Genomic DNA, 10548 nt, shown 5'->3' on the forward strand with positions numbered 1-10548 from the left:
AGTCGGACGAAAACTTTATCACAAGATAAAATGACCATCGCGGAAACGGTTATATCCGAGAGATTATGTGTGGACCAGTCGCTGTATCTCAGTACACAACAACGGTAAGTCACGCTTAATAATATCACACACACACACACACACACACACACACACACACACACACACACACACACACACACACATATAGATACATACATACACACACGCATACATATATACATACATACATATATATATATATATATATATATATATATATATATATATAATGTTTTCGCTTTATATATGTAAATACCATTAAATAATGTTCTCTATGATGTTTTCTGTGGGTGTGCAAAGTTTCATGCTATTATTTTAAGAAATAACAACTTGGTGAAAAAAAGGAAAATTAAATTAAAATGTACAATTTTATCCTTTTTGAGGCCTACCAACCTCCACTCAACATAGGATATTTATTTTCCGCATTAGAAATTGACTTGCAGACCAATTGAACATTGATATGTATGGCTGGAACCCAGAATTGGAAAAAGGCCTTAAAATAGGTTCAAGGTGAACCCATCTGCTATACATTTTTTATTAATATTTTTAAATAGCTTAAATATCAATGTTCAATTGGTCTGCAAGTCAATTTCTAATGCGGAAAATAAATATCCTATGTTGAGTGGAGGTTGGTAGGCCTCAAAAAGGATAAAATTGTGCATTTTAATTTAATTTTCCTTTTTTCACCAAATTGTTATTTCTTAAAATAATAACATGAAACTTTGCACACCCACAGAAAACATCATAGAGAACATTTTAAAAATGAAAAGTTATTACTTATTGCCAGTATAGACAGACAAAAATCTGTTTGGGAAAAGGCAAAGTTGTTAAATGATGAAGCAATGCTCCATAAGATAGAGGGTTTTGGAGGGGAGTGTATAGACATAATAGCCAGAGACTTCAGATACCACAGAGGTTGTATAAATCAATATTTGAATAGAAGAACACGAATCAATGAGCAACCAGAAAAACCATCTTATAATGACGCATTTGGGAAACTCATCTGTGAAATTGACACTGAACTATTTATCAATAAAGCTGTTTACTATGTAACTACTTTACGCAACAAGTACATCCATTTGCTGTTAGAACTAGGAGTGACAGATGCCCGGTCCTATACAAACTCAAAGTTAGTACAGCGTCTAAAAACCTATTATGCTTATCAAGACGGATGTCGTATAACTATAGTTCCTCAAAAAGGTTCCTCAAATATCCTGTGCTCATCAGAATTGAATGTAGGTGATCTGTTGAAGGCAATAAATAAGCTAAAAGCACTATAGAAGAAAATAACCCTTTGGATTGTGACGATGATAATTTTGACAGGAAAGCAGAAATGATTAGGATATCGTATAATGCAGCAAAATATATTAGGGGTGAACTCAAAAAAAATGCTCGACTTGAAAAATTGAAGATAAAGGAAGCACTTGATAAGTCAACAGATTCAAGCAGAGATGTTAAAACTGAAGGTGAAAATTATCATTTAAATATGGGATTTTCATATAAAGATGCTTTAAAACGAACAATTAATAGTGTGTACAATTTTGTTGCTTGGATGTGCACAGATGCTGGTCCTGATATAGGTCTTGATGGAAGAGTTCCTGTTGCTGAAACTCAGTATGACCAGGTGTTAAACCTTTCACAAGATATCACTGCCGCTGTTTCCAAAACACCCACACCTAAACATGTTGGGATTGCTCTACACAATAAAAGAAACACGAAGTAAGAACCTGGTGGCTTTACTAAATAGGTTTGGAAACTGTATTAGCTACACTGAAGCACAGAGGTATATAAACACTATTGCTGCATCCACTGATCAGCAAATTCAGACAGATGGATTTGTCTTGCCACCAAATGTACAAGATGGAAAGTTCACCCAATTTGCTATTGACAATTTAGACTTTCATGAGAATACAAAAGATGGCAAAACGCTTCATGCCACAACACACAATATATACCAGTATGCTGATGACCAGTCTGACAAAGCAGTGGGCATTGAAATGGGTGCTGTTCCACTTGCCAAGAACCGAGACACTACAATACAATTCACTCAACTGTTCACACCCTCTGATGTTCATCTTTCATCTAAAGACCGATTAAGAGGCCGTTCGCTATCTGCTGTAAAACTGCAGCCTAGTACCACAAACGTTACTGACCATGGAGATGTGATGAATGCCCAAAACATGAATATATTTTGGCAATTGATTCAAATGGCTCCCACACAGCTTATAGGTGACCCTGACTTGGAATTTTCACCACCAACATGGACTACTTTCCATAACATTTTGATTAAAGAAAAGTCAAAAGCAACTCAAATAGCATATGGGCCAATATTCCCTCAATCTCCTACAGATCCTGCCGTTGTTAATGCATCACTGGATTATTGCCTAAATGTTTCTCAGCAAGTTGGGCAAGACAAAGCTACTGTCACCTGTGACCAAGCTATTTATGAAATAGCATTAGCACTTTGAAAGAAGCTTCCTGAAAAGTTTAGTAGACTTATTCTTCGAATGGGCGGTTTTCACATTGCCTCCAATTTTTTAGGTGCTATAGGATTCTTCATGCGATCAAGTGGTATAGAAGATATCCTTGCTCAAGCTGAGGTTTGTCTTCCAGGAACAGCTAGAAAGATACTGTCTGGAATAGATTATTACTTAATGCTCAGGGCACACAGCTTGGTGTACACTGCACAATTTCAGCTATTCTGGGAATCTTTTGAAAGCTGGTTATTGCAACAATCATCTGATCTGGACATGTTTTCAAATCTTGATGAAACTGTCAATAACGTTATTGACATTCTTCTGAGCAAACGCAACGAAAGGATTGCTGATGTATTGCAAACTGAACAGGCTACGTCTTCCCTAACAAGAGTAAGAAGACTCCTAACATAATTCAAAGATATATGCTGTAACAACCCCAAAGCACAGTTTTGGCTTATGTACATAGAAATGGTTACCATTCTAAAGATGTTCATCCACTCTGAGAGAGCTGGTATGTGGCAGCAACATCTGACAGAAACGGAAAACATGTTACCATACCTGGTTGCAGCTGGACATAGTAAATATGTCTCTTGCCTTCCTCGGTATCTTCAAGAGATGCGGACGTTGCGGATTTCAGCACCTGAAGTGAACAGAGAATTTCAGAAAGGGAACTTTGTGGTTAGAAGAACAACCGGTAGATTCAATGGTGTCTGGACGGACATGTCTTGAGCAGACTTATAATTGTGATGCTAAAACAGTCCTCTTTCACGGTATTACTCAAAAACCTGCGACAATGGAGAAGTACCTACGAGTAGTTCCAGAGTTAACATCAATATCAGAAGACACAAAGAGAATGGTTCACATGAATGAACCATACAAATGTCACGAGGATTCTCCTACACTCTGCAAGAAAGAAAGTTATGCAGTCAGTCGAATCAAAACACTTGTGAAAGAAACAATGATCAACCCATTTGTGTGTGACAACACTACAGATTTGCTAAACATCAGCACTGGGGGGAAAGGCTTCTACTTCAGAACTGATACATGCAAAAGAAACAGGTCTCCAGATCTTGAAAGAGGCAGAACAGAGTGGATCCAACAAGGTAAAAATTGTACATCTGAAGACATTTTAGTGTAAAAAGAAGAAGTATCAAACTGCATTGAGAATTCAAAAGGTTTATGAAGAAGAATCAACAATAGCCAGAAGTTTGTTCTTTATCCATGAACTAACTGATGACAAAAAGAAAGAAACTCTCAGTCATGAATGGACATCTCTTCATCTCTGTTTGAACCAGATGACATCTTGGATCAAGGCTATAGGATGAGAAAGGGGAACAAATCTGATTATGCTATGGCTGTCAAAGACTATCTTGGGGATCTCTGGTTAGAGAGAGATAATACACCATCAGATGGAGGACAGGTTGCACTGCTAATTGATGCAATGGCATTTATCCAAAGGCACCCACGTTTTGGATGCAATACATTTGCAGAACTTCAGAAGATGTACTTAGACAATATTCTACACTATAACCCAGTGAAATGTGAAATAGTGAATTTTGTTGGGGACCGCTATGACTTTGGACCAGAAAAAAGCTTGAAACAAGAAGAAAGAGAAAAGAGAGAGAAAACAAGTGCAAGCCTTAAAAAAAGAGTATCACCCTCATGACACACTACAAATTCCAGACTGGAAGCTTATGACACAGAGTATGCAGAACAAAGCCAACCTCTTAAACTACTTAGGGGAATCTTGGATAGGATGCTGCGAACACCTCCCAGATAATCTCAAACTCATAGTCGGTGGGTTGATGAAGGATCCAAGTCACACATTCAAAATTTCCAATGTGGGTTGCACTGACTTACCTGAACTGGCATGTGATGTACATGAAGAAGCAGACGCGGATTTTTGCTCACATCAGTTACTGCGTCAAGGAACTTGGATGTAATAGTGTGATAGTCCAGGCTACTGACACAGATGTCCTAGTTCTCAGTATGTATTATAGTGTACGAATTCCAAGCCTCAAAGAACTCTGGTTAAAAAAAAAAGATAAATACATTCCTGTACATACGATTGTTGCATGCATGTCAAAGAAAATGTGGTGTGGATGCTGAAACTTTGACTGGTATTTTGCTTAGTACCTACATTATCACCGGTTGTAATACAGTCAGCTATCCATTTAAAAAAGGAAAGAAAAGAGTATTGAAAGTGACACTAAGCAACCTTGAACAGCTAACTGCTCTAGGACAATTTGGCGAAGAAGGAATGAGTATAGTTCTCACTGATGAGGTGTATGAATCATGCAGACTGCTCTTTGCAGCTCTCTATGGTAGGCCCAATTTCAACGGCACTGCAGACGAACTTCGTGCACATTTATTCGCAACTACCAAGGGGGATCTTCGGCATCTACCTCCAACTGACAATGCATTTCGCCTACATATTCTCCGTGCTTTAAACCAAATAGTGGTGAACAAGCGTGCGCACTCATCTGCACCAGTACTACCTGACCCAACAAATTTCGGTCGACACTTGGTTGGCGGAAAGCTGGTACCAACAATGATGAACAAAGCTGCAAGACCAGACATCTTAATAAAGCCTACATTTTTTAAGTGCACGAAAGGGAAATGCCTTCATCTGTGTACCTGTGCAAAACAAAATCTAAGATGTGCCATTTCATGTCTTTGTGGTGCAGAACCAAAGAATTGTAAAAACAAATGTTGGTTTCACAAGTAACATTGTATTTATAGCACGAGAAAGAAAACTATTCTCCTGGATGTTAAGCCTAGAAAATGACAATGCTCCTAGTATGGTCATGGTATTAATTCCATTTTCAAACCTATATGCAGATCCAAAAACTATTGATCGTAAGTCATTTACAAGCAAAGTTATGGTAATTTTTTTGTTTCATGTCATTATGGCAGCCATCTTGGATTTTTACATTTTATCAGTGTTCTAGATATGATTACATTATTTCATACCCATAAAAACATGACATAGACCTAAAAATAGTTGTCCTACAAAAATGAAATCAAAGTTATGGTCAGTCATTTGTTCCATGATAATTGTGGCGGCCATCTTGAATTTATGCATATGACATTGTTCTACATATTATCATAATATTCCTTACCCCTTAAAATATAGGTTTAGATCCCAAAATATTCATCCTAAGTGATTTAGAACCAAAATTATGGCCAGTTCTTTAACATATGGCTATTATGGTGGCCATCTTGGATTTTTACAGGAAGATTTTAACCAAAAAAATTAAAACATTATTTTTTCTTAATTATTTATGTTCCTAGAAGTGAAAAACCTATGTTTTTCATTTGTGCATTAAATTCAGATGGAATTCTATAATCTAATAATTGAAAGTGCTAAAACAGCTCATCTTAGAAAAGTTGTTGGGTCCCCATAGTATACATGTGTTTAATAAAATTCGCAAAGGAATTCGCAGAGCAGACCAGCTTTTCTTAACACCTAAGATGATAAACTTGCAATAAAAAATGGTTTAAAAAGTATAGCAGATAGGTTCACCTTGACCAAAATTTTCAGACGTAACTGGAATTATCCTGGACGTGTGCTAACGCCTACTACGATTAGAGACTGCAGGTACCATGTCAATAGCGGATCCAAACAATATTTTAAAGAAGATCTAAATTCAATTTTAAGAACTAAAATGGCTCTGGTTGATGATATTAAAATTTAAATTCAGAACAAGGTGGGTCTATCATATTTTATTTCATTGTCTTTATGATGCAAAACAGTGTTTGTTTCAACCATGAGTAGATTACTAGTAGTAGATTACTATAATCACAATCGTGTTTGTCGTGTTGTAAACCATCTCTGTTCGGTTTTCGTCTGAAACTAATAAAGATGCATGCTGAATATCAAACAAGGGATTTTCGTTAAACATATTTTAAAAGGAATGAATGAGTGGTCATTGTCATGGCCTGTCCTAGACAGAACTCGCTGACGAAGTCAGAGGTTGTGCCCACGACAGCCGTGCTTGAACAGTTTTCTTATGGATAATTATATTGATCATATACACACTGACTCGAATCTACAGTTCAAAGCAACCATCTACCTATAAATAAAAGACCGATAAAACACCCTTTTACATAATATAATTATATCATGTAAAACCCATCTGCTCAAGACATGATGGTCGTGGGCTGTAGATATTTTGGATTTCCTCCATAGACTTGACAGTATGCTAAAAGGAAATTATTATAACTGTAAATTGGTTGTTTTCCGAAATTCTAATTTAATCTGTGACACTGAGACATAAATTAACAAATAATTATATTAATTTTCAGGATGCCCACCTGAAATAGGTAAGTGAATTTATTTATATAGTTAGAGTGTGACATTCGTCTAACAAACATAAAACACAATATTTTGGATTAAATCTCTCTCTCTCTCTCTCTCCTCCCCCCCCCCCCCCCCCCCCCCCCCCCCCCCCTCTCTCACAGTAGTGGATTAAGCCTCACATGTGTACTTTCGCACATCGACTCATTACAAAGCCCACTCATCTTCCTCGGTAGATTAGAGAGGGCGACCGACATTAAACGTGTGATATCAGATTATTACGTACATGTTTTGCACCCATATTTATTCGACGGCGAAGAACTTCCAACTGTTGATGTATATGTGACGTAGATATTTCAGTTTAGTTTCGAGATTTTACCCAATATTATTGAGCAAACCACTGTTAACGAAGTGGCTATAAAATTCAACTTTGATATTCTTCCATTAATTATGCGAGGATTTTGTGTAGATTCGGTCAGTTTTGACAGGCCACTATATTCAGTACTTAGTTGCATAAACATTTCTGAGGCCAGTTATTCAAATGTTAGTTAGCTTAACCCTAATCCAGGGTTAGCCAGTTATTCATATGTTAAGTTAGCTTAGCAAGTGGTTAACAGAAAGTTTCAAAACCAAGTTCTGGATCAGTGCAATTAATAATTAAAAGTGTAACGTTGAAACGTGGTTTAGAACAAGAATTGAAGGTATCCACACATAATCAAATATAAAGTTTATTTTGTTTTGCTGCAAAAATAATTAAAAGGAAAATATGAGACTAATCCAGGGTTAATTAAACTATACTTTGAACAACTTGTCCCTGGTATTTGATCGTTTTATAGATATTTGATTCTCAACGTTCCTTTTAGATGAATGTGTACAAGGGAAAGACAACTGCCACCTCAACGCCACATGTTCTAACACACTTGGATCGTTCACGTGCTCGTGCAAGAAAGGTTACAGCGGCAATGGAGTCGAGTGTACTGGTAAGCTAGTATTGTTGTTTGTTAGGTTTTTTGGGGGGTTTTTTCTTCTTTTTTTTTAATTGTTTTTAATTGTTTCTCCACAGAAAAATAAGCAAGGTCAATGATGGGGCTTTGAATCATTGCTGTACATTGTATTATTGTATATACATTTGTATTATTGTATATACATTTGTATTATTGGATATACATTTATACATATAACACATTTATTAAATAATATATGTATACATATGCATGTGCGAGTGTGTGTGTGTGTGTGTGTGTGTGTGTGTGTGTGTGTGTGTTTGTGTGTGTGTGCTGTAAGTACTGTAGTATTGTTTTTCTATGGAAGAGAGGCGAGGGTAAGGAACACCAACGAATATCAATATTAGATTTGTTTTAGTTTTTAATCAAATACGCAAATACACTTGAATTGATGTATTAGTTTAAAACACTGTTAAATGGATTCATATATACCCAGACACACACACACACACACACACACACACACACACACACAAGTTTTTAGTCTGACTAAAGTTGTTTTTACTTCTATACTTTTCCAAAAAAAAAGTAGGGGAACTCTAATAAGAATTTATAATTGCTAAAATTGTAAGGTATATTAACTGTGGGGAATGGTTATATGATAATAGTGAATTAATTGAGCAAACATTACAACCGGTAGTTCAGTATTACAATAGGTTTTATGACCACCAAAGGTCTTGAAGGACGATTGGGGTCAAAAGTGAAATTAGAAAGTTGACGTTTTTTTGTCAGTAAATCGCAAATTTAAACAATAAAAATGACTAAAAATAAAACAATAACAACTGTATGATCAACAGAATGAAAAAGATTGACAAAAATAATTTTCCACAGTGATTAATCGACCTGCCTGGAAATTGTCAAAATCGAAAATGACACCCCACGCACGTGTGATGCACGTGCAAACTATGGAATGTGTTTCAGATAAGCAGACCTGAACGTTCTTTACTAGGATGTCTGTGGTGAAAACGTATTTTCGGTCTAATAGTTGATATTAACATTAATATTTCAGGTTCCCCTACTTCTTTGAAGAGTATATTTTTTATTTCTAATTTGACTAAAAGTTATTTTTATTTCTAGTTTGATTAAAGTTTGTTTTGTTTTTTCTAGTTTGACTAAAGTTGTTTTTATTTCTAGTATCAGCTGCAAACACTGACGCTGTGTCGAGAAGATGGCTGCTGTTATGTCTTGTGTTTGTCCTTGTTGGTCTCCCCGCTCTGTAGTAAAACGGACACAGCGAGAACATTACATCTAAAACAATTCACAACTGCCATTTGTAAACAGAAATATATAGTAGTTTGTTATCGTATGTATTTATAGTGTGTATACCACAAAATCAAATACTGCAGGCGACAATAGTTACATACTCGTCTAAAACTGCTTCACGCAGCGTTTTAATCAACATATACACCATGCATATTGTATATAAACCCTAACTTTCATAGAAAACAAATTTGAGGCGATAAGCTGCTTCTTTCAGATATAACGAGAAGCCTATTTGACTAATCTAGTGTCTTCCAAAAATTGTCGCTTTAATTTTAGTAGGGCAAGCACAATAGTAGCTGGTACAATGATGCTAGTCCATAATAAATTACAGGCCTTCACTGGCCACATGAACCAACATGTTATATGTGTGTAGCTAGGACATTGATACTAGTTCAAATTAAATTACAGGCCTTCACTGGCCACATGAACTAACATTTTATATGTGTGTAGCTAGGACATTGATACTAGTTCAAATTAAATTATAGGACTTCACTGGCCACATGAACCAACATGTTATATGTGTGTAGCTAGGACATTGATACTAGTTCAAATTAAATTATAGGACTTCACTGGCCACATGAACTAACATGTTATATGTGTGTAGCTAGGACATTGATACTAGTTCAAATTAAATTATAGGACTTCACTGGCCACATGAACTAACATGTTATATGTGTGTAGCTAGGACATTGATACTAGTTCAAATTAAATTATAGGACTTCACTGGCCACATGAACTAACATGTTATATGTGTGTAGCTAGGACATTGATACTAGTTCAAATTAAATTATAGGACTTCACTGGCCACATGAACTAACATGTTATATGTGTGTAGCTAGGACATTGATACTAGTTCAAATTAAATTATAGGACTTCACTGGCCACATGAACTAACATGTTATATGTGTGTAGCTAGGACATTGATACTAGTTCAAATTAAATTATAGGACTTCACTGGCCACATGAACCAACATGTTATATGTGTGTAGCTAGGACATTGATACTAGTTCAAATTAAATTATAGGACTTCACTGGCCACATGAACCAACATTTTATATGTGTGTAGCTAGGACATTGATACTAGTTCAAATTAAATTATAGGACTTCACTGGCCACATGAACCAACATTTTATATGTGTGTAGCTAGGACATTGATACTAGTTCAAATTAAATTATAGGACTTCACTGGCCACATGAACCAACATTTTATATGTGTGTAGCTAGGACATTGATACTAGTTCAAATTAAATTATAGGACTTCACTGGCCACATGAACTAACATTTTATATGTGTGTAGCTAGGACATTGATACTAGTTCAAATTAAATTATAGGACTTCACTGGCCACATGAACCAACATGTTATATGTGTGTAGCTAGGACATTGATACTAGTTCAAATTAAATTACAGGCCTTCACTGGCCACATGAACTAACATTTTATATGTGTGTAGCTAGGACATTG

At 35.9% G+C, this 10548-nt stretch overlaps 1 long non-coding RNA gene across 1 annotated transcript; it reads left to right on the top strand.

Moving 5' to 3' along the window:
• Window position 1: 1 nt before the first annotated feature.
• On the top strand, window positions 2–9343 carry LOC121371166. The gene is made up of 4 exons (XR_005957775.1): window positions 2–104; window positions 6828–6845; window positions 7683–7799; window positions 8958–9343. It is a non-coding gene; the product is annotated as an uncharacterized LOC121371166 (long non-coding RNA).
• Window positions 9344–10548: the final 1205 nt, after the last annotated feature.

The sequence above is a fragment of the Gigantopelta aegis genome, chromosome 4, assembly GCF_016097555.1.
Source record: "Gigantopelta aegis isolate Gae_Host chromosome 4, Gae_host_genome, whole genome shotgun sequence".
Taxonomy (NCBI): domain Eukaryota; kingdom Metazoa; phylum Mollusca; class Gastropoda; order Neomphalida; family Peltospiridae; genus Gigantopelta; species Gigantopelta aegis.